A 27,687-nucleotide genomic window follows, 5' to 3' on the forward strand; every position below is an offset into this window, starting at 1 on the left:
CAACTCTATTCTCCTTGCCTATGGGAGCAGCTTCTTCTCTGGGCTTCTTTTCTCCAGTCAAAACATATCTGTCTGTTGTCTTCCATCCTCAGAGCCCTGCTGAGCAACTGGTTTATCTCTGATAAATGGATCCATTCTTTTTTTGTTTTTGTTATTTTTGAGACAGAATCTTGCTCTGTCACTCAAGCTGGAGTGCAGTGGCATGGTCTCGGCTCACTGCAACCTCCGCCTCCCGGGTTCAAGCGATTCTCCTGCCTCAACCTCCCGAACAGCTGGGATTACAGGCACCTGCCACCATGCCTGGCTAATTTTTGTATTTTTAGTAGAGACGGGGTTTTGCCATGTTGGCCAGGCTGGTCTCGAACTCCTGACCTCAAGTGATCCTCCTGCCTTGGCCTCCCAAACTGCTGGGATTGCAGGTGTGAGCCACCGCGCCCAGTCTGGATCCATTCTTGAATGTTCATGGCTGAATTGGAGACTTTTCAAAATGTTTTTGCATCTTAGAAGAGAATTCCCAGAGACAATAATACCTTAATCCCAAGACAAAATCTTGGGAGAGAAAAAGTTTCCAGGCATCAGGCAGTGGGAGGATTAAAAAATAACAGAGGTGTCACTGAAGCTCAGAGAAGTTAAGCAATGTGCTCAGGGCCACACAGCAGGTTAAGTTGTGAAGCTGACATTTGAACCTAAGTCTGCTTTTCAATGGACCTCATGGAACATTCTCCTTTCCTTTCTCACCTGATCTCTGAAGTATCCACCCAGAGTGATGGACAGGAGTGATCAGCTGTCAGATGCCTTAAAACCAGTGGCCAAATGCTGATCCAACAGCTGAAATTTGGGAGCCTGCAGCTTCCTGGCAGAGACAAAGGAGACTACAGTCTTTCTCAGCTCAGCTGGGAGAACAGACTTTATCGAGAGCATCCCTTCCTCCCTGGGAAGGTTTGAGAGGCATTTGTAATGCAGATTTTGACTCTGGGCAAGGACCCAGCTCCCCATCCTCACCTCTGGCTGAGCCATTTAAAAAAATACAAGAAGACAGTTTTTTCCCTCCTGAGCCCTGAGGTCTGAGGCTGAAGTAGATGAGCTTCCTGCAGCCTAAGCTCTTTCTCTCTCCCCGTTTGAAGCACATCTCTGCTCCCGGTTTGTCCCCTGCTTTCCTTAGGGAGCTGGAGGTGTCAGGAAGAGAAAGGGGTGTAAAGAATAACACCGGAGACTCTGGGGTCAGAGATGGCGAGTGAGCATTCCTGCTGGTCCCTGCATGTAATTAAGACTTGCAAATCCACGCTGCTGAGGTGTTGGTGGCAGTATAATTAATCCCAGGCTCCTTGGGGTGGCTCAGCATCCCCAAATGGCCACCCTTGTCATTTAGCCAGCCTCAGTAATATGAGCTTGGACAAAGGCTGGTGGGATTCAGGTTGCTGTGGGCATAGCTGAGCTCATTCACTTACTCACTCACCCATTCACTCACTCACCTGTTCATTTATTCCCCAGATATTTACAAAGTACCTTTTATAGGCTCAATATCAGAGAGAAAAAGTGAACAGCTGCTGTCCTCCATGGCTCCCAGAACAGTGAATTCTCCTCAAGTGGCAAGTGCTGAAATAACGGAAGGAACAAAGTTTAATTGCAATGCAGAGAAGGAGTTTTTATTTCTGCCTCGGAGACTTCCTGGAGGAAGTGGCACTTGAGTTGTCTTTTTTCTTTCTTCTTTTGAGACAGGTTCTTGCTCTGTTGCCCAGGCTGGACTGCAGTGGCACCAGCATGGCTCACTGCAGCCTCGACCCCCTAGGCTCAAGTGATCCTCCTGCTTCAGCCTCCTGAGTAGCTGGGACCACAGGTGCGTGCTACCACACCCAACCTGAGTTGTCTTTTTTACCTTTAAGAATGACAAAATCGTTCATGCTTATTGTGATAAATCTAAATAAGGCAGAAGAGTGTAAAGGAAACACAAATCTTCTCCTTCCTTGATGTCAGTTCTACTTCTGGCATTTATCCTTTTGGAGTACTTTCTACATTTATGTATACACATATCCCAGATGTCAGCTTCCAAGTCTTAGTGTGATTTGTGATTTTCCCTATGCCAACCCCCCATGAGAATCTAGCATGTCTCTGAATTCTTGCAGAAGAATTCATCCCATGCACACAGCACTGGGGAGCAATGCAGAGCTTATAGAAGCCTTCTTAGAGGAGGCAGAGGAAGAGATTATACTATGAGGCACCCCTAAGTCACCCCCTGCCCTTGGCCTTGTCACTGCAGGGGCTTCTTCTCCCTCAGTCTCACCTGCTTCTCCTCCTGTCCCAGGTCTCTTCCCTAAATTTCCTGTTGCTATTCTGCAGAGCAATTCCACAGTGCACCAGATCCTGCTTCAATCGCAAGCCCAGTTCATCACAGGCTGCAACTAACAAAGGACCCTCCAGTAAAGATGACCCTCCCCCTTAGAAGGCAGTTTTGGGATCATATCTTGCTAGTTGGGCAGGTCTGAGGCTCCCACCCTCTCTAAGTTGCTTACTGAAATGTTTCTTCCTCACAAGTACATTGCCCATTTCAAGAGGAACCCTGGGGAATTAAATAGTCTCCATCTTGTAACGTAGAGACTCATACATGTAATTGTTTTTTTAATCATATTTATTTATTACCAAAGTAGGATCATACTACACATATTATTTTATAATTTGCCTTTGAAAATAGCTTTATTGAGATATAATTCTTATACCATACAATTTGTCCATGTAAAGCGAGCCACTCAATTATTTTAGTATGTTCACAGGGTTGTATGACTATCTCCACATGTAATTTTAGAACATTTTGGTCTCTCCTAAAAGAAACCCATTAGCAGTAACTACACGTTTTCCTTGCCCTTCCCTTGGTCCCTGGCAACCTCTACTTTACTTTCTGTTTCTTTAGATTTGCCTATTCTGGACATTTCATATAAATGGAATAATATAGTATTTGTCCTTTTGCGACTGGCATCTTTCACTTAGCATCGTGTTTTCAAGGTTCATCTGTGTTATAGCATGAATCGGTGCTTCCTTCCCCTTTCAGTTTGAATAACATTTCATTAGATGGGTATATCACATTTTATTTATCTGTTCCTCAGTTGATAGACATTTGGGTTGTTTCTACTTTTTGGCTATTATAAATAATGCTGCTGATAACATTGGTGTTCAAGCTTTTGTGTAGACATATGTTTTCAGTTCTCTTGGGTATATACCCAGGAATGGAATTGCCTTATGGTAATTCTGTGTGTGTGTGTGTGTGTGTGTGTGTGTGTGTGTGTGTGTGTTTTGAGATGGAGTTTTGCTCTTGTTGCCCAGGCTGAAGTGCAATGGCACAACCTCAGCCCATTGCAACCTCTGCCTCCCGGGTTCAAGTGATTCTCGTGCCTCAGCCTCCTGAGTAGCTGGGATTACAGGCATGCTATCATGCCCAGCTAATTTTGTATTTTTAGTAGAGATGGGGTTTCACCGTGTTGGCCAGGCTGGTCTCGAACTCCTGACCTCAAGTGATCTGCCCACCTTGGCCTCCCAAAGTGCTAGGATTACAGGCATGAGCTACTGTGCCCGGCCTAATTCTATGTTAAATATTTTGAGAAACTGTGAAATTATTTTTCAAAGCAACTGCACCATTTGATATTTCCACCAGCAGTGTATGAGGGTTCCAATTTCTTCACATCTTTGCCAACCTTTGTTATTGTCTTTTTTTTTTGATTATAGACATCCTAGTGAGTATGAAGTATGATTTGCTTTTTTTGCTTATTAATAAACATGGACATATTTCCAGATCAACAGGTAGTGACCTACCTAATTCTTTTTAGTGGCATAATAATATTCTATTGGATAAATATACCCTAATGATTTTATCAATTCCCTTTCTGAATTAGTCAGACTTATTTTTTCCGAGTTACCAAAACAGTCCAACCCAAACTGGCACAAGCTAAATAGTTCACATAACTAAAATGTCTAGGACACCTCAAGCTTCAGGTGTGGCTTGATCCAGGTAGCAAGTGAAGTCACCAAGATCCTTTCTTCACCTCCAGACTGCTTTGTTTGTGTGGGCTTCATTTACAGAATAAGCTGCCCCTGTGATGGTGTGATGATTGCCAGCAACTTCTGTTCAAATCCTTCTGAAAATAATGTTTCCCAGTAGTTCCTGCAGTGGTTCTGAGATTCACTCTGATTGGCTTGGCTGAAGTCATCTGTTTATCCCTAAGCCAACATGTTTTCATGGTGCTCTATGCTTGGAGCTGAGCATACAGGCCCATGCAGATCACATGGTCCAAGTAGGGATGGGGTAGATATCCAAGTGAAAATCAGGGGCAGTTGCTGGAGGAAGAGGTGTGGATACTGAGCAGATTAATTACAAATGCTCATTATACTCACTGAGTTTTCACTGGGCTTCCAGGACACCACATTCTCCTGGTCGTTTCCTTCCATCTCTAAACAGCATCATGTCCTAGGACTGAGTCCTTCCATCCTTCTCCACCTACATTTGACTTAAAGTGCCATCTCAGTGTATATGATTTCAAAATTTGTTGTTTCCAGCCTGGCGGGTCCCCTAAGCTCTAGACCTGCACAGCTAACTGCTTAGTCAGTACCGCCACTAGGGTGAACTTCTCGTAGGAACTTCATACGGAACTTCTGATGGGAAGTTCAAAGTTAGCATGTTCACATCCAAACTCCTGATATGCACTCTCTCTCCACACAGACCCTGCTCCTTCCGCGGTCTTGCCAATGCCATTAACTGGCCACTCCATCCTTCCCATTGCTCAGACCCCAAACCTGGAGTCATCCTTGATTCCTCTCCTTCTTTCCTACTCCACATCCAATTCATCAACCAATCCTGTCTGCTCCACATTTAAGCCATATATAGAATCTGAGCACTTCTTACCACCTCCATTGCCATCACCCGGGGCCAACTCACTGCCAGTAGTCTCTGGCCCTCCTCAGCCTGTTCTGTTTTAGTTCCCACATATCTTCCTATTTTTTAACATTAATTTTTTTTTTTGTAGAGATAGGGTCTTGCTATGTTACCTAGGCTGGTCTTGAACTCCTAGGCTCAAGCAATCCTTGTGCCTTGGCCTCCAAAAGCCTTGGGACTATAGACATGAGCCATCGTGCCTGGCCAATTAATTCCTTCAGTGACTGTTTACTGAGCAGCTACTTAAAAAATATTTGTATTATGCACTATACATTTATATTATATTATGATCACATGCAATACAGAATTGTAATACAACATTTACTATAGTTTTATGTAATATATAGTATTTATTACCTGTCATTATGTACTATATATTATATGTAACATAATATAAATTATTATATATAAATATTTAATAATATTTCATTATGATGTTGTAATTGTATGTAACAATTGCAATATCATATGATTACATATCATATAATATGTAGGTATAATATACAGTATATATTACATAGTGTTATATATTGTGTCAATACTCTTTATGTTTATATTATATAGCATATTTAGTATAGCATTTATTTATTGTGCCAGACACTCTTCTAGGTGGCAAGAACAGACTAGAGAAAGATCCCTGCTCTTCCAGTGCTGACATTCTAGTGGGAGAGATGAACATATTATATGGGATGCTGGCAGTGGTAGGTGCTATGGAGAAAGATAAAACTGAGAAAAGAAAAGTAGACTGTGGATGAGGTTTGGGTATGTCTGCTATTTTAGGGAGGGAGGTCAGGGAAGGCTTCCCTAACAAGGCATATTAGTCCATTCTCACGTTACTATAAAGAACTACCTGAGACTGGGTAATTTATAAAGAAAAGAGGTTTACTTGGCTCATGGTCCCACAGCCTGCACAGGAAGCATGGCTGGGGAAGCCTCAGGAAACTGACAATCAGGGCGGAAGGCAAAGGGGAAGAAGGAACGTCTTATGTGGCTGGAGCAGGAGCAAGAGATCAAAGGGCCGGGGGAGGGGGTTGCTACACATTTTTAAACAACCAGATCTTGCAAGAACTCACTCACTGTCACAAGAACGGCAAGAGGTAAATTCACCCCCATGATCCCACCAGGCCCCATGACCCACCATGACCCACCAGGCCCCCCTTCCAACACTGAGGATTGCAATTTGACATGAGATTTGGGCAGGGACACAAATCCAAACCATATCACAAGGTGACGTTTGAGCAGAGATCAGGAGAAAGTTCGAGAGTGAGGCATGTTAATAACGAGGGAAGAGTGTTCTGCACAGAGGAACAGCAAGTGCAAAGGCCCTGAGGTTGGAGTCTGCCTGGAATGTTTAGGTAAAAGCAAGGAAGCTAATTTGCTTGGTGGTGGAGCAAGTAAGGAGAGGGGAGAGTAATGAGAGACAAAGTCAGTGAAACGGGGCAGATTGGGAAGAGCCTTGGAGCCACTCTGGGACTTTGGTTGTCCCTCTGATTAAGAAGGGGACCCATGGCATGCCTATAATCACAGCACTTTGGGAAGCTGAAGTGGGAGGCTTGCTTGAGGCCAGGAGTTTGAGACTAGTCTGGGAAACATTGCAAGGCCTGTCTTTACCACAAAAAAAAAAAAAAAAAAAAAAAAAAAAAAATCAGCAGGGTGGGGTGGTGCATATCTGTAGTCCCAGCTACTCAAGGCAGGAGGATCCTTGAGTCCAGGAGTTTGAGGCTGCAGTGAGCTGTGATCATGCAAAGGTGACAGAGTGAGACCCCATCTCTAAAAAAATGAAAAATTACAAAAAACAAACAGAAGCCATGGGGAGGTTTTAGAGAAGAGGAGCGATATGATCTGAGTTACATTTGAATGGGATTCTCGTGCCTGCTGTGAGGGGAACTTGCAGCAATGGGTGAGGGTAAAAGCAGGGAGACCAGGGAAGAGGCTCCCAATAGTGCCTTGGACCAGGTGGCAGGGTGGGTGTGAGTCAAAGGAGAAGCAGTGGATCGTGTGTGTCTTTGCTTGACCCAATGGGAGAGAACCATTTGCCCCAATGTCTCACACTTTCAGAGCTTTCTATGCTGTTAATTCCTGGTGTTTAGGATAATTTAAAAACTGTGCCACACAGACCTATCTGCATCTAGCAAACCAGAAATAATGAAAACAACTAATCACAAACCAGAGAGGGACCTGGAGACACTTATTGACTGGCTCTAGATAAAAAAGGTTGTGAAAATACTCATTGGTAAATGCTTCTCGGGAGGCCTCAGGCTCACAGAGCTCAGATACGGTATCGCCCTGTGATGAGATAGTTACTTTTTTCTTTCCTCCAAGAAATTAACCTGCTTTTTTGTGTTGGGTTTAATTTTACCAAAACAAGAAAAAGCTTGCTTTCTTGAACTTAATCTCTCCTCTTTGAACAATTAGCTGCTGATGTTTGCTTTTTTTTTTTTTTTTTTAAACTACCTTTTGCTTGTTTAACTATATTATGACACAATAGGGGAATGCACTTTGCATTTTTTTTTTTTTTTTGAGATGTGGTCTTGCTCTGTCACCCAGGCTGGAGTGCAGTAGCACAATCACAGAATTATAACTCACTGCAGCCTCGACCTCCTGGGCTCAAGCAATCCTCCTGCCTCAGCCTCCCTAGTACCTGGGACTGCAGGTCCACACTCTTACACCTGGATAATTTAAAAATTTTTTGTAGGGACAAAGTCTCACTATGCTGCCCGGGCTGGTCTGAAACTCCTAGCCTCAAGAGATCCTCCCATCTGGGCCTTTCAATGTATTTCACTTTTAATTGGGTCAATAATAATAATAATAAAAAAATTGATAGTAATAATAATAGTAGATGCTATTTATCAAGCCCTTATGCACCAGGCACAGTGCTAACATCTTTATATAAACATTAAATCATTGGATTATTATAACAATCTGTGAAGTAGATGTCATGAGTATCCCCCATATTACAGATGAGTAAATTTAGGCTCAGAGGTGTTTGTAACTTGCCCAATATCACACAGCTAGGAAGATATAGAGAAAGATTCAGACTCAGGTCCATTTGATGATCTATTACCACTCCCTTCAATGTGAAGTCAATATGTTTCGTTTTTGCCTTCATAGGGTAATAGATCCTCCTGTCCATCTATCTGCCCAACCACTCATCTACCCATCCATCCATCTACCCATCCATCCACCTACCCATCCATCCATCCATCCATCCATCATCCATCCATCCATCCAATCATTTCATAAATATTTATTGAGCCTCAGTATGTATTAGGTAGTATTGAGATGCTTTTCTCATATCTTATCAACTCCTTGAAACTCACAATGATTTATTCCCATTTTAGGGTTCTCTGAGATAGGAATTCTTGTTCAAGTGATTTATTGAGGGAGAGTTCTCAGAAGAACTGGAATGAGAAAAGCAGGAGAGGGCAGAAAAAATGCAAAGCACAGGTGTGGTCTTAGGTGGAGAAAACTTCAGCCTGATGCCATGGGGGAACTCTAGAGCATAAATTCCACCATGGAGTTGGTGTCATCTTGAGACAAGGGGGCCAGGCTTCTGCACCACAGTGTCTATCAATTACTGGCTGCCCTAGGGGTAGGTTAGGGCAGAGCCTCCTGGGGAAAGTGGGTTCCATCTGGCTAAGGCCAATTCTTTGGAGAAGGGTGTAACTGTGAGCCCTTTACAGCAGCTGGGGATAAAGAGATTCTGGGCGGGGAACCAGTAGCTATCCACTCCCTTTCCTCTCTTTATCTCCTGTAATTCAGGTCAATCTAGCACTCATCTGCTCAATACATAATCGTTAATGGCTCCCTCTGGGCTGGGCACTGTTCTAGGCACTGAGGACTTTGTGGTGGAATAAGACAGGTACAATCCTTGCTGTCATTCACTGTCTGTGGGATGGGTTGGTGGGAACAACATTAAACAGGTGAATATAATATAGTGGGTTAAGTCCCTGGGGTGGGAGATGATGGCTAACCCTGACACCCAGCTAGCCTAATTAAGGGTTAGATGGGCAGGTGTGAGGATCAGATGGGCAGGTTGGGGATGAGGAGAAAATATTCCAGGTAGGGGAAACAGGGTGATATGGGGCTGCATGACTCCCAGCTTGCATCTATCTGTAGAGTTTTTACAGGTGCACAGTGGGTAACTCAGATGGCAGCTGTACCCTTGTCCTGTGGCTTCTGCCTGTGCTCATGTGGTCTCTGCTTTAATCTTGCAGCAACCTTGGACACAAAACTTTACACCTCTACAGGGTCCCTAAGAGAATCTTGTCACACAAAAGCATTATTGAGCAATGTGGACTTTGCTGAAGATTTCACAGTGAAATGGAGGCAGGGCTCATCTTGCACAAAAGTGCCTTGACAATTAAAAAAAATCCTCATCGGCAATTTCTGTTGTCCTCCTTGGAGAATAAGGAATGGATGCCCTCTTTGAAACTAGCTGCGACGGAGTTTCTGTTTTTCAATGGGGTAAGGGGTTCAGCCTTTTAATTCCTCCAACTTTTTCTCAGAAGTTCAAATCCACTTTTAACAAAAAAGTGTATAAATTTATTTTCTTATTAAAAAAATTTTTTTTGAGACAGGGTTCTGTCTGTCACTGAGACTGGAGTGCAGTGGTGTGAGCATGGCATCATGGCTCACTGCAGCCCTGACCTCCCAGGTTCAAGTGATCCTCCTGCCTCAGCCTCCTGAGTAGCTGGGACCACAGCTATATGCCACCGCACCTGGCTAATTTGTAATTTTTTTTTTGTAGAGATGGGCTCTCCTCATGTTGCCCAGGCTGGTCTCGAACTTCTGAGCTCAAGCAATCCTCCTGCCTCAGCCTTACAAATTGCTGAGATTATAGGCATGAGCCACTACCCCTGGCCTAAAAGCGTGTAAATGTAAGGGGATACTAATGTAATTTAGCTACATGGATATATTGCATATGGTGAAGTCTTGGCTTTTTAGTGTATCTGTTGCTTGAATAATATGCATTGTGCCTGATATAGTTTGGTTGTGTCCCCAAATCTCATCTTGAATTGTAACTCCTACAATTTCCACATGTCACGGGAGGAACCTGGTGGGAGATGATTGAATTATGGGGGTAGGTCTTTCCTGCACTGTTCTTATGATAGTGAATAAGTGTCATGAGATCTGATGGTTTTTAAAAAGAGGAGTTCCCCTGCACAAGCTCTCTCTCTGCCTGCTGCCATCCATGTAAGACGTGACTTGCTCCTCCTTGCCTTCTGCCATGATTGTGAGGCCTCCCCATCCATGTGGAACTGTAAGTCCATTAAACCTCTCTTTCTTTTGTAAATTGCCCAGTCTCAGGTATGTCTTTATCAGCAGTGTGAAAACGGACTCATACAGTGCCCATTAAGTAATTCCTCATCACCCTCCTTCTGTGCTCCTCCGTCTTTCTGAGTCTCCAATGTCTATCATTCCACATTCTCTGTCCATTGCATGCATTATTCAGCTCCCTTTTATAAAAGCAATTTCTCACCCTTTCTGATACCAAGCAGTTCCACTCTGTTCCAGCCTGGGTTCAAGTTTGCACACTCCAAGCCCATCTTAGTGAATAAACCACAAGGGGTCCTCCAAGTGACAAACCCACTGTCCTTGGAGGAGAGTGCATATTTAGAATGCTTTCCACAGGGTGGCTTTATCAACTTACATATTCTTCACTGGGTTACAGAGAAGATACCACAAAGGTGTTTTTGTGTCCCCTCTCCTTTAAGGGACATGTGGCCATGCCTGGAGACATTTTTGATTGTCACAACTGAGGGGGTGGTACTACTGGCATCTAGTGCACTGGATAGCCCCCTCTAAGTGTCATCCTGTGTGATTGGAGCATAGTGGACAAGGGAGAGAAGTGAGAGGTGAAGTCTGAGAGGTGGGCAGGCCCAGCCTTATGGAACCTTGCAGGCTATAGTAAGGAGCTTATGTACAAAAACTGGATCTAGGGGGTTGGGTGTGGTGGCTCATGCCTGTAATCCCAGTACTGTAGGAGGCCAAGGCAGGAGGATGACTTGAGTCCAGGAGTTCAAGGCTAGCCTGGGCAACATAGTGAGACCCTGTCTCTCTAAAAAAAAAAATTAGCTGGGTGTGGTGGCACATGTCTGTAGTCCCAGCTACTGTAGTCCCAGCTGTAGTCCCAGCTACTCAGGAGGCTGAGGCAGGAGAATCACTTGAGCCCAGGAGTTCACTTGAGCTATGATCATGCTGCTGCACTCTAGCCTGGGCAACAGAGCAAGACCCTGTCTCTAAAAACAACAACAAGAAACAAAAAAGATAACAACCTATATGAGTCATCCTTCAAAATAGTGATTGTTAGTTGTGTTTAATTTTGTTTTTGTAAATGATTATTGCTGTGGTCTTAATGTTTGTCTCCTCCAAAACTCACGTTGAAACTTAATCCCCAGTGTGGCAGTATCAAGAGGTGGGGCCTTTAAGAGGTGATTGAGTCATGAGGGCTCATGAATGGATTAATCTGTTCATGGATTAATGGATTAATGGACTAATGGGTTATCAAGGGACTGGGACTGGTGGCTTTATAAGAAGAGGAAGAGAGAACTGAGCTGGCATCCAGCCCCCTCGTTGTGTGATGCCCTGGGCTACCTTGGAACTGGTGGGACTCTGCAGAGAGTCCCCACCAGCAAGAAGGTCCTCACCAGATGCTGCCCCGCAATGTTGAACTTCTCAGTTTCATAAATTTAAGAAATAAAATTTCTTTATACATCACCTAGTTTCAAGTATTCTGTTATAAGCAACAGAAAATGGAATAAGACAGTCAGGTTTTTGTTAAATGATGGTAAATCTTTACTTATTTTGAATTTGGAGACATGTTTCTTGAAGGTCAGAATTTATGAATATTTCAAAACCTGGAATGAGACTGAGGTCTGGATCTTGGTTTAGCCAGGTGACCCTGGGCAAGTTATTTAAAATCTCCGTTGTCTTCCCCTGCTAGACTTGCAGCACTGCTTGAAGTTATGTCTCTAATTTTCTGATCATGAGATAGTTTTCAAGTTCTAAGTCAAGATGGGAAGCAAACACTATTCTTCCCTAAGAACATGATTCTCAGGGGTGACAGTGATGCTCTTGTTTAATGCCAATTTAAAAAATAAATGGGTCGGCTGGGCGCAGTGGCTCACGCCTGTAAACCCAGCACTTTGGGAGGCCAAAGTAGGTGGATCACAAGGTAAGGAGTTCGAGACCAGCCTGGCCAATATGGTGAAACCCCATCTCTACTAAAAATACAAAAAGTTAGCCAGGCGTGGTGGCGGGCACCTGTGATCCCAGCTACTCAGGAGGCTGAGGCGGGAGAATTACTTGAACCTGGGAGGCAGAGGTTTCAGTGAACGGAGATTGCGCCACTGCACTCAAGCCCGGGCAACAGAGCAAGACTAAAAAAAAAAAAAAAAAAAAAAAGGGTCACTATTTTGAATGGATGACAGGTATGTCCATCACTGCTGTTTTGGTGATTTATGTGATAAGTATCTCCTTAAATGCAGGATGTTGTCCCATCTGTAGTACACCAGATGATTTCTGATGGTACCTGCAACAATTTGGGGGCACAGCATTACATAATCTCATGAGTCACATAGAGAAATGTGGATCCTCTTTTCCATCTTTTTCAATCCTCCAGATGAGATCACGAAGAAACTCTCAGTTGGGTGCTCGTGGAACTCTAACACTTGCTCCAATCCCTGTCTTTAGCAGACAGACAGCATCTTAGACTCAGAGCCTGGGAGGAGGTGAAAATATTTAACTAGAATTTTACATCATTTTGTTTCCATTGTTTTTACATTTTTTTCCTCTTCCTTTCTGCAAGTATTGGTTTTCCATTTATGGTAGTGATATGAAATTTTCCTTTACGAGAATTTTATTTGAGTACAGTAAATTAATCTAAGAAAACTAATAAATAATACAGTAGGTCAGGGCTCAGCCAACCTTTTCTGTAAAGGACTAGATAGTAAATATTTTAGGGTTTGAGAGCCATATGGTTTCCGTTTCAACTATGCCACTATAATATGAAAGTAGCCATAGACAATATGTAACCAAGTGGGTGTGGCTGTGTTACAATAAAACTTTATTTACAGAAACAGGGTTTGGATTGGCCTATGGGCTGTTGTTTGGTATTCCATGTACTAGGTAATATCCTGGCAATGTAGTTGGTAGTTAAGTGCTAGGCTCTGGAGTCCGCATGCCTGGGTTTGAATCTCAGCTTTGCCACTTACAGGGTGTGTATTCTTTACTCTCTTTGCCTCAGTTTCTTTATTTGTAAAATGAAGATGATAATTCTAACTCATAGGATCTTCATTAGGATTATATACATTTGCTTAGAATAGTGCCTGATGTACAGTTAAATGCCATGTAAATGTAGGTGGTCATTAATGTTATTTTTATACACAGACATGACAAAAAATGCCAAAGAGGCTTATGATTGCCTGAATATTAGGAAACACTGAATTTAGTAGAAAATATAATGATGTTTGTTATTGCTCCTAACTATCTCCTAACCCTTTTAGTGATTCCCTGGGGTACTGTCATGTTTGGCGGGTTGGGGAGGGAGGGGAGTAAATGTAAGGAGGACAGAGCTCCATCTACTTGCTGAACACTGGAAAAGTAAGGCCCATGAGGGAATGGATTTTATAGACCTGGCTCTGAGTGCATAAGTTGACTTCTTCTTCTTCTTCCTGTACGACTTGACTTTCTTTGGCAGCAACAAGGGAAAATATCAGGTGCAGCAGGTGCCACTAATGTTAGTAACCCATGTCAACTTACAAAATCTGCCAGAAGAATGAGCTCTGCCATCCTAGGTTGTTATGTCCCAGGTAGAACACTGTAGGTAATATGGATTCACAAACATTTAATAAAAAAAATCAGTGTCTTAAACATGATACAAGCTTATTTCTCTCTAATATAGCAATCTGGGTAAATAGTTAAGGGCCAGTAGAGTGACTCTACAATGGCCAAGCTCTTTCTATCTTGTTGCTTAGCACTTGAAACATTTGACTTTCACCTGATGGTCCAAGATGGCTGTTTTAGCTCCTGCCATCACATTTGCATTCCAGCCAATGGGAAGGAGGAAGACTAAATGGAGACCACCCACTTTCCTTTAAAAACAGGACCCAGAAATCACACATATCACTTCTACTCACATTTTATTGGCCAGAATTCAGTCACATGGCCACATCTAGCTACATGGAGGGCTAACAATGCAATGTCTGGCTAGGTGAACTTGTGCCCACCCAAACATTTTATATAGAACAGTGTTTCTCAACTTGAGGCAAAATTACCCTCCTAGTAAACATTTAAAAATATGCAGGCGCATTTTTGGTCTTCATGATGGCTAGGGAACATTCTTGGAATTTGATGGGTGGGGCTAGGTGTGCTAAACTTCCTAAACTATGTGAGATACTCCCTTGTAATGAAGAATTGTGCCATCCAGGATACCAACAGTGCCTCTGTTGAGAAAGATGGCTATGGAAAAAGTAGAAAACAGAGGTTGGGAGATAATTTGCCATCTGCCACACTTAGTTTATCTACAGTGATCACAACTGTGCCAGAGGGCAACGCCTGGGACATTCTTGAGTGTAGGCTTGAGATAGACCTCGATTTGCCATATGATCACATTCTCTGAGGTATACTCAGCCCTTTCACACACTCTACTCTAGGCTTTCTCCCATAAAGACCCCCAAAATACCCACTAGCTCAGGCACCCTACCCCAGTTACTATATTTTCAAAATCTGTATAGAGCTTACTGCCATTGACATGTGGAGGAGGGGCCCCCATCTGCAGGGCAACTGGAAGTAATGCCTATGGGGCTCAGCCTCCATCAGACTGTCCACCCCACTTTGTTGAACCCTGAATGTAAATCCCTTCTAGCCCCCTCCTCCTCCTATTCCCATCCTGTATCTCCTCAACTCACTCCTTCATTACATTTTATTCCTATTAGCATAATATGCAGAGTATTTCCAAACATATATAACCGTTCATAATTACATCTTTATAATCCTCCAAACCAATACACTGTATATGTTTACTGCTTATGTGAACATATTTCTCCTTTCTGATACAACAGATTTCCCTTCAGCATAATCCTCCCCAATGTGCTTCTCATTTAAATATATACTTTATGCTTTTCCTATGGGCAATGCCAAACGTGTGCAAAAGTAGACAAAATAGTATGAGTCTGTGAGTACCTATCACCCAGCTTCAACAGTGATGAACTCATGACCATTGTTTTTTAATTTTTTCTCCTTCCTACCTCCTCCCAGACATGAATAGGTATTTTGTGAGGAGGACTGGGGAGGATCATGCTGAAGGGAAATGTGTTGTATTAGAAGGGAGAAATACGTTCAGATAAGCAATAAACATACACAATGTATTGGCTTGGAGGATTATAAAGATGTAATGATGGATGGTTATATATGTTTGGAAATACTCTGCATATTATGCTAATAGGAATAAAATGCAATGAAGGAGTGAATTGAGGAGATACAGGATTGAATGCTGAATAAATCAACTTTTCCTGTAGTTCCCATAGCCAGGCCCCTTTCCATATTATGTTACCTTTTCCATTTTCCTCTCTGCTCCACCATGTCTTGCATTGTATCACACAACCCATCATCAACAGCAAGAGCAGTGATAAAGAGAGCCCGAAGGCAGAAGCTTCTGGGGACCCCTTTCCAGCAGCCCCACCTGATTCTTTTACATCCTTTGAATTCTTGTTATCTCATGATAAGGATGGTGTCTGCCAGTTGGTACCATAATATTTCCTGGGCAGATCTAGTTGGTGTTGGCTTCTGCTACAGTTTGGATGTGTGTCCCCTACAAATCTTATGTTGGAATCTGATCCCCAACATTGGAGGTGGGGCCTAATAGGAAGTGTTTGGGTCACGGGTCTGGACCTCTCATGAATAGATTAATACCCTCCCTGGGGCAGGGGAGTAAGTGAGTTCCCTCTTAGTTCCCATGAAAGCTGATTTTTGAAAAAGATCCTGGCATCTCCCCTCTCACCCTTTCTTGCTTCCTCTCTCACCACCTGATTTCTGCACACGCCAGCTCCCCTTTGCCTTCTACCATGAGTGGAAACAGCCTGAGGCTTTCACCAGATGCCCATTCTTCCAGCCAACAGAATCATGAGCCAAATAACCCTTTTTCTTTATAAATTACCCAGCCTCAGGTATTCCTGTCTAGCAACAGAAATGGACTAAGAAGATAGCTACTTGGCACCAGGTGTGTTACTTATACTTATGCATATCTTATCCCAATGGCCATATCCACACCTTAATTAGATAACCACCCGAGTTAATGAAATCCTACGTAGTAAATGAGATGAATACTCCTATCTCTAATCAACCCTTAATCTAGTTATTTGCCAAAATGTGTTCTATGGAACCCTGGTTTCTACAGGGATCTTGAAAATTAATTCGAAAAGTGTTTTATGGTCAACAGGGTGGTTTTCTGCAGGACTTCTCAGAGCCTTTAATATGTTAATGATGTTGTGAGGCTCCCAGAAGGGGTTAACAAACCCAGAATTGCCCCCACTTTATTTCAGCCCTTTATTTTTTATACCATCTCTCACAGGACCACTGTTTTGGAGAAAGGTCTCTAGAAATGCTCCCTCAATCATCTCTTCAAGTATCCGGAGATAGAGAAGGCAGAATGCCCTATATGATATGAGGAAACCCGAGATGATAGAGAAACTGCAATCTATCATCAGTGGAATAGGAGGAGACTATGGCCGAGGTCTGCAGGTTTTTCCCTTTCCTGGGTGCCCAGGACAGCTCCCATTGATTGGCACTTTCTTCCTAAGCATTAACAGGTCATTGGTTTTAGGGAGATCAGATGGTAAGTGATCATAGCCTATGTGACAGATCTTGTTCAACCCCTCCCCTCCTTTATTTCATAGTTGTGTGTATTTGGGCAATTGCCTCAATCCCTCTGAGCCTCTGTCTTTGGGGTCTCCTGAGAAACTGACTCCAAGGCCAGTGGTTTACGGGTGTATCATTATGCTGGCCTCAAGAGCAGGCAAGGGACTGGTAAGTAGAAGGTGACCTCCTAAGCGGGACTGGGGGCTGTGTTTACACTCTGATACTTCCTGTTCTGTTTGCACAGCCAGAGAGGCTTTTATGATTCTATAAAAAGCCCCACAAAGGAATCCTATGCAGCCATAAAAAGGAACGAGATCATGTCCTTTGCAGGCTATGGATGGAGCTGGACGCTGTTATCCTTAGCAACTAACACAGGAACGGAAAACCAAACACTGCATATTTTCACTTATAAGTGGGAGCTGAACAGTGAGAACACATGGATACATGAAGGGATGGGGGTAACACTGGGGCCTGTCGGGGGAGAGGTGACGGGAGGAAGAGCATCAGGAAGAATAGCTAATGGATCCTGGGTTTAATACCCAGGTGATGGGATGATCTGTGCAGCAAACCACCATGGCACATTTACCTATGTAACCAACCTGCACATGTACCCTGGAACTTGAAAGGAAAGTTGAAGGGAGCCCCCCTCCCCCCACAGAGATGCAGATATTGGTAGCTGGAAATGGCTGAAAGACACCAAAGGGCTGAGTCCTGATCATCTGCTCCAGCTCCCAAACCTGATCTGTACACATCAGACTGACACCTTTATCACAGGGGTAGGTGAGGATGAGACCCCAAAGTTTTCCGCATGACGTCTGGTAACAGAGATGACATCTACCTGTTGGTGGGTACTAAGTCATGTGCCAGGCACACAGTTGAATCCTCACAACAGCTCAAGCAGCTCTGGGCAGTTATCTCCATGTACAAATGAGAAAATGGAAGCTCAGAGAGGGTAGGTAACTCATCAGGGGTCATACAGCTGGGGAATAGTGGAGCCGGGGTTCAAAGCAGGGCTCTGGCTGGCCAGGCATGGCAGCTCACGCCTGTAATCTCATCACTTTGGGAGGCTGAGGCAGGTGAATCACTTGAGGTCAGAAGTTCCAGAACAGCCTGACCAACATGGTGAAACCACGTCTCTACTAAAAAAAAATACAAAAATCAGCCAGGTGTGGTGGCACGTGCCTGTAATCCCAGCTACTCTGGAGGCTGAGGCAGGAGGATTGCTTGAACCCAGGAGGTGGAGGTTGCAGTGAACCGAGATAGCACCATTGCACTCCAGCCTGGTCAACAAGAGCAAAACTCCATCTCAAAAAAAAAAAAAAAAAAGCAGCAGGGCTCTGGCTGAAGGCTATGACCTTAACCACTGTACTGCACAGTCTCTAATAACTAGGGGCTTATTAATGATCCCTCCTTTCCTTTCACCCTCTCTTTTCCCCATCTTTTCATCTCTCCTTTCCCTGTCTTCTCCTCTACACCCTCTTCTCTTTTTTCTTTCTTCTCAGGATAGTTACCCTGGGCCATTCGATGTCCAGTAAATATTTTTTGAATTGAATAGCATCTCAGTTTGGAGCAATAGATGCTTAGTTCACAAAATTTTGATTGAATCAACTGTCAGAAAAATCTGAGTGCATGGAAGTTCTGCAGAGGTAGGGGATTGTGGCCATGGAATTTAATACCCTTTGCAAATCTCAATAGCTTCCTGAAATTCTCTAGGGGGCATGGAGTGGAGGAGTGTGAAGAATGATGAACATGACAAGTGAGAATCCTTTAGTCTCTGACGTCTCTTCCTCAACGCTCTAGATTTTTCTCTCCTTTCTTTGCCGGCTCCCTTCTCCTTCAGCATTTTCCCTCCTCCCCACTCCCCAGCATAGAAGGTGGGAAAAATAACTGCAGTGGAAATGCAGTCATTCTTAATAGGACATTTGTGTGTCTGGGGCATGGAAAATGGTTGGGTCACATTGAACAGCCAAATATTAAGAAGCTTGGTTAAGAAACTGGACATAGCTGAATTAGGGTGTGTTTCTGTTTTCTGTGCTTTTAGAATTATGTGGCCATAAATCTCCTAATCAGACATGATAAACATCTGATTGCAGCCATACGCTAGCATTTACATCGCAGAAAGCAAATTTTGAAAAGGTCATCATTTAACTTCTGCTGCTTGCAGTCAGCCCGCTCCTTGGCTCTATTAAATTCAAAGCTATACAGTAAAATATTGCTTGTTTGCTAATTTTGCTCCATTGAGCCTATCTCAGGATCCTAGCTATTGCTTGGTATGGCATGCTTTAAGTGACCTGGATCAGAGACGGTGTTAAATGTGGTCAGATGTGAAGATTGGAATCTTTCTAAAATTGCATTTATTTATTTACTTATTCAAGACAGAGTTTTGATCTGTCACCAGCTCTGTCAGGCTGGAGTGCAGTGGTGCATTCTTGGCTCACTGCAACCTCCGCCTCCCAGGTTCAAGTGATTCTTGTGCCTCAGCCTCTTGAGTAGCTGGGATCACAGATGCACGCCACCACACCTGGCTAATTTTTGTATTTTTAGTAGAGACAGGGTTTCATCATGTTGGTCAGATTGGTCTCAAACTCCTGACCTCCAAGTGATCCGTCCACCTCGGCCTCCCAAAGTGCTGGGATTATAGTCATGAGCCACCGCGCCCAGCTGAAGGTTGGAATCTTAATCTCAGAGAAGTGCTAGAAATTGTAGAGATTTGTAACTATCTTGTTAGGAAAGAGGTAGGTGGACCTTCTATAGATTGAGATGTGGTAGAAGTGTAGCTTCTTTCCTTCCTTCATTCAATCAGGATTTAGTGAGCACATAACAGGATCAAGGCTCTTCTAAGCATTCTATATTAATTATTGACTCAGTTAATCTTTGCAACGACCCTACACTGTGGGTTATATTATTTCTATTTTTCAGGTGAGGCACAGAGAGGTTAAGTGACTTACCCAGAGTTACACAGCTAGTTAAGTGATGGAGCTGGGATCTTAAGCTCAGGGTGTTTGACTCCTGAGTGCAGGCTATTCCTGCAGCTTGCTAAATGCTGGAGATGCAGCAAAGAACAAGACAGCATTGTTCTCAAGGATCTCACCTTCTTTGTAAATAACAAACATAGCATTTAAAATCCCTGCATATATAATTCCGGCAACTACCATTTATTTCATGCTCACTGTGTGCCTGAGGCTAAACTGCATATTTACTATTTTTTCCAATTTTTTCAAGAACTCTCTGAGGTAGGAAGTTTTATCCCCATTCAGCAGGTGAGGAAACTAAAGTGTAGAGAGGTTAATTTAAATTGTCCAAAGTCATACATTTATAGGGGTGCCAGATTTAGCAAATAAAAATTCAGGATACCCAGCTAGATTTGAGTTTTCTGTAACAAATACATTTTTAGTTTAAGTATATCCCATGAAATCTTTGGAGACACACTTACACTAAAAAATTATTTGTTGTCTAACTGAAATTAAATTTAACTGGACATCCTGTATTTTATCTGGCAATTCTATACAATCAGTATGTGGCAGTGTTGGGATTCAACCTTGGGTCTTCCAAATTCTAAATTTTTCAGTTGGCCAGTTGCAATCAGAGTCAAAATGGGTGCCTCAAAGTCACTTTTGACCTTGAGTTACACTAGCTGCTTTTGCCCACAATTTATCTGTAAATGTTGATAAGGCTGATGATAGTAAATAATAATAATAATAATCCACTCAACCAGTATTCATTAAGTACCAGGCACTCTTCTAAGACTTTTGATTGTTTAATTTAATCCTCACATCAATTCCATAAGGTGTGTTCTATTATGATTCCCATTTTCTAGCAGTGTTTTTCAAATGGGAGTGATTTCTCCCCCAGGGTAAGGCAAGGTCTGGAGATATTTTTTGGTTGTCTCAAATATGGGTGCTACTGGCGTCTGGTGAGTAGAGGCCAGGGGTGCTGCTAAATGTACTACAATGCACGGGACAGCACCCCTCCCCTCCAAGAATTATCTGGCCCACAATGTCAATAGCTCTAAAGGTTGAGAAACCCTGTGCTAGAGTAACTAAAGGCAAGAGAGGTTTGGTAACTTGCCCGAACTCACACTGGTAGTCAGTGGCCAAGGTGAGATTTGAATCTAGGCAGCCTGGCTCCCGAATCTGTGCATTTAACCACCACCACGCTGTACCCAGTTTGCCTATGAGGATGAAGAGGTCTGGAAGCTTGGATTACCCACCTATGATCCCACAGGCAGTGGGTAGCGAGGATAGAACCATGACTCATGTGTCTTGTTTCCTAATTCATTACTTCCATCCCTCCCTGCATCCTATTATCCTAATTTCCTAACCAGTAACTCCCAGCTGCTGATGCAGAAGTCAAATCCAGATTAGGTAAATGCTAAGCTAGAGTTAAGCATGTGTGTGTTCGTGTTGCATTTCAATAGAATTTAAAGTATTTTGTTCATCCATTCATTCAGCCAACATTTCTGTGTGCCCACCCCTGCTCTGGAAGTGGAGAAATAAAGAGAAGACATAGTTTCTGCTACATGGGGCTTAAAATCCAGCCTCACTTTCATCTCAGTGTAAAATTCTATGATTCTAGGCTGTTTGCCTTCATGTTCGTGTTAGCCTGGGTTTCCCCAGAAGCACACTCTGTGATAAGAATTTGGGTACAAATGGTTTATTTGGCAGGTGATCTCAGAAAACAGGTCAGGGAGTTGGGAGGTGAGACAGGGAGGGGAAGAAAGTCAACAGATAATGTTTTGCAAAAATAAAAGATAAACTTGTATGTTTATCACAGCACTATTCACAAAAGCTAAGTGTCCATCAACAGATGAATGGATAAAGAAAATGTGGTATATATACCATGGAATACTACTCAGCCATAAAAAGAATGAAAGCATGTCTTCTGCAGCAATGTGGATGGAACTGGAGGCCATTATCTTAAGTGAAATCACTCAGAAACAGAAAGTCAAATACTGCATGTTCTCACTTTTAAGTGGGAGCTAAATAATGTGCACACATGGGCGTAGAGAGTGGAATAATAAACACTGGAGACTTGGAAGGGTGGGAGTGTGGAAGGGAGCTGAAGTATAAGAGATTACCTAATGGTACAATGTACACTATTTGGATGATGGTTACACTACAACCCCAGACTTCATTAGGAAATATATCCATGTAACAAAACTGCATGTGTACCTTCTAAATCTATAAATAAAATGAAAGATATTGTTCAGATTGAGCCTGTTTGCACTGTGGGTGATTGGAGTTCAGTCCTGCTGGGGAACGCTGGGAGAGGGTGCAGAACACAAGCTACAGAGTTAACCTACCTGAGGGGAGTTTGTCCTTCAGCACTCATCTCTTGTGGACTGGGTTGCTCCTGATGGCATGAATGCCCTGTCACTTCTGATCTGCCCTGCAAATGAGCCAAAAGAAACACCTCGGACAGGCAGTCACAGGTGCATGCCATCTGATAAGTACCTAGAAGATATGGTACAACACCATCCATCTCTGCTACAGTGGCTGAGAAACATTTATTGAGCACCTACTATATGCCAGGTACTTTCATATGTTAGCTCATTCTTTTGATCTCTTGAACTCCACCAAAGATCCTCAAATAACCATCTTTAACAGCTTTGCTCAGTCCTTACTCATCCTCATCTTTAGCTGCCATGTAGATGAGGTCAATATCCACAAGAAACTCACCTGAGTGGGGAAGAAACTCGCTTTCCAGTACAATAAATAGCTATATAATAAAAGCACAATGTTACCCTGAATAGCTGCAGCTCATTACATGGAAAGAAACTGAAAATAAAATCAACACGGAGAAAAGCAGAATCATGCCCTGGGGAGAGACCAAGCTTTGATCACATCATTTGAGTGCCTGGATGCAGCTGTACCTGAAGCAAAAGACTCCCAGGCATTTTATATGCCAGAGACAATAAATTTTCATTTGATTTTTTAAATTTTTAAAAGTTGAGTATTGTTCAGATATAAGCTGGAGAGTTCTGACTGATAGTCAAACAGAGAGATACCGTGAGAGTTGTTCAAATAAATGAAGCTTATGAATGAGGTCCTGCGTTTGAAATGATAGTTACTAGACCAAACCACAAGGCAACATTGATTTTAATATCACACCACATGCCACCCTGGATTTTTTCCCCCTACAACAAAGGGTCATGTTGTCCAACGTCATTACGTATGAGTTTTTGCTTTGTTTGAAGTTAGTACACTTGGTCTCGTTAAATGTCTGCCGGTTTCTTTGGTTCTGTTGAATGATGTCCTTATCTATGTGGCTTTTTCTAGATTTTCTGGGGTATAAATCACCCAGGCACATTATGGATCTTCTCAGTTTATTGCCAGGAAAATTTGTTGTTCTCTGAAATGTGTGCTTGAACCACTGGAGCAGAGCACTTACGACTGTGTTTTAAGATTATCACAAGAAAAAAATTCTGCAAGCAGTGCTTGAACTAAATTAGGATCTTGCTTTTAGAGAGGCAGGTGTAGGGTGTTTCAAAGCAAAGTGAGCTCTCCTCTGCAAATTTCGTCTTTCTACTCCATCTGGAGCTTAAATTTCCATCCTTGGGGGTAAATCACATCTGCTTTGGATTTCATAGGATGTCTCTTAAGTATCTTCACAGAATTGTTCAAAGATTGCAATCGCTTCTAGTAGATCTGATTCATAAGTTCGTGGGTGCAACAGCTGCTCTCTGAATCAATTTGTCAATGTGAGTGGCATTTTGAATGGGGGCAGAGATGAGAGCAGACAGCCGGTAGACAGCCATAGGAGGCGGTTTTATAGAAGAGTGGTAAGCCATAAGGATACCATCCCACGATCAAATCTCAGCTCTGCCACTAGCTATGGCACTCTGGTCGATTTTCATATTGTTTTGAGCTTCAGTTTCCTCATCTGTAAAATGAGGTTAATAACAGTACCTGCCTCATGGGTTGCACTGGATTAAATCTGAGAAGAAATGTATACCATTTAGTCTGGTGGGAGAGTTGCAGGTGCCATGTGCTATGGGCATATAGTAAATGTTCATTAAATGGTAGCTATTTGTGTGCACCAGGATGCTTTTGATCCAAAAGAAAAATATCTTGATTCGACTGGCTTAAACAATAAAGAAAAATTTATTATCATAGGTAACAGTGACTCCAGGATTAATTCAGTGCCTTGACAACTTCACCAAGACCAACGTTCTTCTTATAATTCTCCTTTGTCATCTTAATGTCAGTAAGTAGCCCTAAAGGTGATAAGATGGCTCTCTCAGTTCTAGATGTTATTTTCAGATGTAATATAATGTCCCTCCATGGAAGAGGCTCCATTTTCGTTTGTGTGCCTCTTTTTAAGAGCAAAAATACCTTTCTCTAAAAACCCTGGCAGACGTCCACTCACATCTCACAGGTTGTGGGTCTTCAGGGACCCTGGAAGGTGTGGCAGTTGGAGGCTCTCAGCCGGTCACACTCCTCCCAGCCACCTCTCACGGCCAGTACATCACCAAACAGGCTTGGGGAGCCTCCCTTTTCTCAGCCTCAAAATGATTATGTGCACAGTGAGGTTGGACAGTTTCCTGTCTACTAGCTGTGTGACTTTGGAAAAGTGGTGACCCCTCTCTGAGCCTCCATTTTTCCATCCCTAATGTTAATTCCACTTTTCAATACTCACTGTTGGCTGATTGTTTGCCAGATGACACTTGAGGGGCCTGGGACTCAACAGTGAACAAGACACACAGTCCCTGTCCTCATATTGCTGATGCCTGGTGAGAGTCCCCAACTCACAGAGTTGGTTTGATGACCGATGTGGAGATGACCTTGTAAATGGGCTGGTCCTAACTGCATGGTCTCTTTTGCTAACACTGGAGGGTATACATCCCATAGTTTTGGGACTGCATTAATCTTAAAAGCTATGGGGGTACTCTAAAGTGTGAATTTAGCCACACATTAGCTTAGGTTTTTTCCAGAGCGCAGAACAGCTAAGAATCAAAGGAGCCTAGCTGTATTACACTTGCACAAACCAGTTTTTCTTTTCTGGATTGAAGACCCACATTTTATGTTTAATGGACAAAAGTGTTGTTTCCCTTGGCCTGTTTTTTTTTGAAGATATCCTTAACAAAATCTGTCTCATCTTTATCAATACCATGACAATTACAACCCCACCTCAAGCCATTTGTTGGCTAAGAATTTGGGTTCTGGAGCCAGACTGTATATTTGAACCATTGCTCTGGCCATGTGACCCTGAGCGAGTCTCTCTATGCCTCAGTTTCATAATCTGTACAATGGGAGAATAAAGGTAACTACTTCCTAAGATGGTTATATTTTGGGGTATATTTAGTTATCTTTTATTGAATATCTACTGCGTGATAGGTGTGTTATTCTTGATGCTGGAGACAGTAGTGAATAAAACAGAGAGATGTTCTAATGGGGGCAATAGGCAATAAATGAGTAAATTTCATGCTGCAATCAACAGAATAAGCCATGAAGAAAAATCAACCAGGGTAATGGGGCTAGAGAGGCTGTGTGTGTATGTGTGTGTGTGTGTGTGTTGCTTTAGGTTGGATGGTCAGGAATGGCCTCTCTAGGGTGGTTACCTTTGAGCAAAGATGTGGAGAAAGTGAGCCATGTGGATATACATAGGGGGAAGAGCAGGGAACAGCTCTTCCAGGCAGAGGGAACTGCAGGTGCAAAGGCCCTGAGGCAGTGAACGGTTTGAGGAATAGCAAGGAGGGTGGTGGGTGCAGCTGCCACAGAGTAAGTGGGAAAAAGCTTAAGCAAGTGAATGAAAGTCAAATGCTTTGAACAGTGCCTGGCATATAGTAAATGCTTGATACATGTTAACTGTTGCTGTTATTATTCTTGCTACTAGTCTTAGAATATAAGACTCATTTTGAGGAGACAATTCAGGCTATGTTTTCTCCTGACACTATAAAATATATTAAAAAATCAATTTGGTTTTCTTCTATGTTGAAAGGAATATGTCTATAATCATTGCAGATCATTTGGAAAATACAGTTGAGGAGACAGATGGAGACAACCACTGTTAATGTTTTAGTGTATTTCCCACTTGTATTTTTATATGCTTAGTTTTTAATTTATCACAACTGTGATCATTAGATATACTATATACAATTCTATATTTCTATTTTTTTACTTGACCTAATAACATAAATATGTCCCATAAAGGTATCATACATAATTTGTTATGGCTGAATAATGTTCCACTGAGTGGAATGTACTTATTTCCCAGTTAATGGACATTTAGGTTGCTTTTCATTTTTCTTAATATACATACTGTGCAAAATGTTTTTGTTTGCTTTCGACTTAGGGTTGTTTCCGTAGATGACATTCTCAGAGATAAAATTACTGGTTAGGCCAGGTGTGGTAGCTTACTCTCTGGGAATCCCAGCACTTTGGGAGGCTGAGGTGGGACGATCGCTGAGCCCAGGAGTTTGAGACCAGCCTAGGCAACAGAGTGAAACCCCATCTCTACAAAAAAAAAAAAAAAAAAAAAAAAAAAGCTAGGTGTTGTGGCACATGTCTGTAGTCCCAGCTACTCAAAAGGCTGAGGTGGGAGGATCGTCTGAGCCTGGGAGTTTCAGGCTGCAGTGAGCCATGATTGTGCCACTGTACTCTAGCCTGGGTGACAGAGCAAGACACGGTCTTAAAAAAAAAAAAAAAAAAAGGAAATTACTGATTTAAAATTCATGGTGGTTGGTTTTTCCTTTACACAATTTTATTTATTTATTTATTTTGAGACAGAGTCTCACTCTGTCACCCAGGCTGGAATGCAGTGGTGCAGTCTCGGCTCACTGCACCTCCACCTCCCGGGTTCAAACAATCCTCATGCCTCAGCCTTCCAAGTAACTGGGATTACAGGCATATGCCACCGCACCTGGTTAATTTTTGTGTTTTTAGTAGAGATGGGGTTTCATTATGCTGACCAGATTGGTCTCAAACTCCTGGCCTCAAGGCCCACCTCGGCCTTGCAAAGTGCTGAGATTACAGGCATGGGCCACCACGTCAGGCCCCTTTACACAAATTTAAAACCAATAGTATTTATTTGTGTGGTTCTTTGATGTAGAATAGACCAGATCTCTTGGTAGACTTCAGATAGTGCTACATTCCATTTTATTACCTTTCAGAGTTGGAAAAGTTCGTGTCCATTCATCTTGGAGAGTAATGAGATTTTCTATTTCGTGCCCTGGCACATTTTTATTTTGAATTATTTAAGAAAACTCTCTATGCAATGCTTTAGTGAGAATTTATGACTCTTGGTACTACTGGAACTAAGGTGATGGAGGCAGTAAGAATGAAATTTTTTTCCATAGGTCATCAGTTGGGTCAAAGATGGAGCTACTAGCCAGGCCTGAGACCTGAGGTAAGTCCCACCGTCTCTTTGGGCCTCAGTTTCCCTATCTGTATTAAAGATTGCAGGACTTGTGTATTCTTATCATTTGTTATATATCAGGCCTAGTCCTAAGCAATATCTGCATTCACAGATGTAAGTTCTTATAGTAATTGGGTGCTCATATTTTGAGGAATACTGCATTTGACTATAAGCTCCAGGAAGGCAGACACCTCATTTTGTTTTATTCACCATTTGTATTAGCCTGTTAGGGCTGCCATAACAAAATGCCACAGGCTGGGTGGCTTAAACAATGGCAATTTATTTCTCACAGTTCTGGAGGCTGAAAGTCCAAGATCAAGGTGTCAGCAGGGCTGGTTTCTCCTGAGGCTTCTCTCCCTGGCTTGCAGACGGCTGCCTTCTCACCATGCTCTCACACAGCTTTGCTACGTGTGCACACATCCCTAGTGTCTCTTCCTCTTCTTATAAGGGTTCCACCCTACTGGCCTCATTTTGACTTAACCATTTAAAGACCTTATCTCCAAACATAGTTGCATTCTGAGGTCCTAGGGTTGGGATTTCAACATGTGAATTTT

At 42.7% G+C, this 27,687-nt stretch overlaps 1 protein-coding gene across 8 annotated transcripts in view; it reads left to right on the forward strand.

Moving 5' to 3' along the window:
* RPH3A (rabphilin 3A) overlaps positions 1-27,687 on the forward strand; it is a 320,980-nt gene that overhangs the window by 40,205 nt on the left and 253,088 nt on the right. Inside the window, exons 2-3 of one of the 8 annotated variants that reach the window (XM_055096191.2) lie at positions 1,720-1,837; positions 27,075-27,124. The exons of 4 other annotated variants lie outside the window; for them this stretch is intronic. The gene's annotated coding sequence lies outside the window, so the exon portion shown is untranslated. Of the gene's footprint in view, positions 1-1,719; positions 1,838-27,074; positions 27,125-27,687 lie in introns of those variants that run through there. 3 more of the 8 variants (XM_055096193.2, XM_055096192.2, XM_057299538.2) reach the window with 3 other exon arrangements.

The sequence above is a fragment of the Pan paniscus genome, chromosome 10 (assembly GCF_029289425.2).
Source record: "Pan paniscus chromosome 10, NHGRI_mPanPan1-v2.0_pri, whole genome shotgun sequence".
NCBI classification, from domain to species: domain Eukaryota; kingdom Metazoa; phylum Chordata; class Mammalia; order Primates; family Hominidae; genus Pan; species Pan paniscus.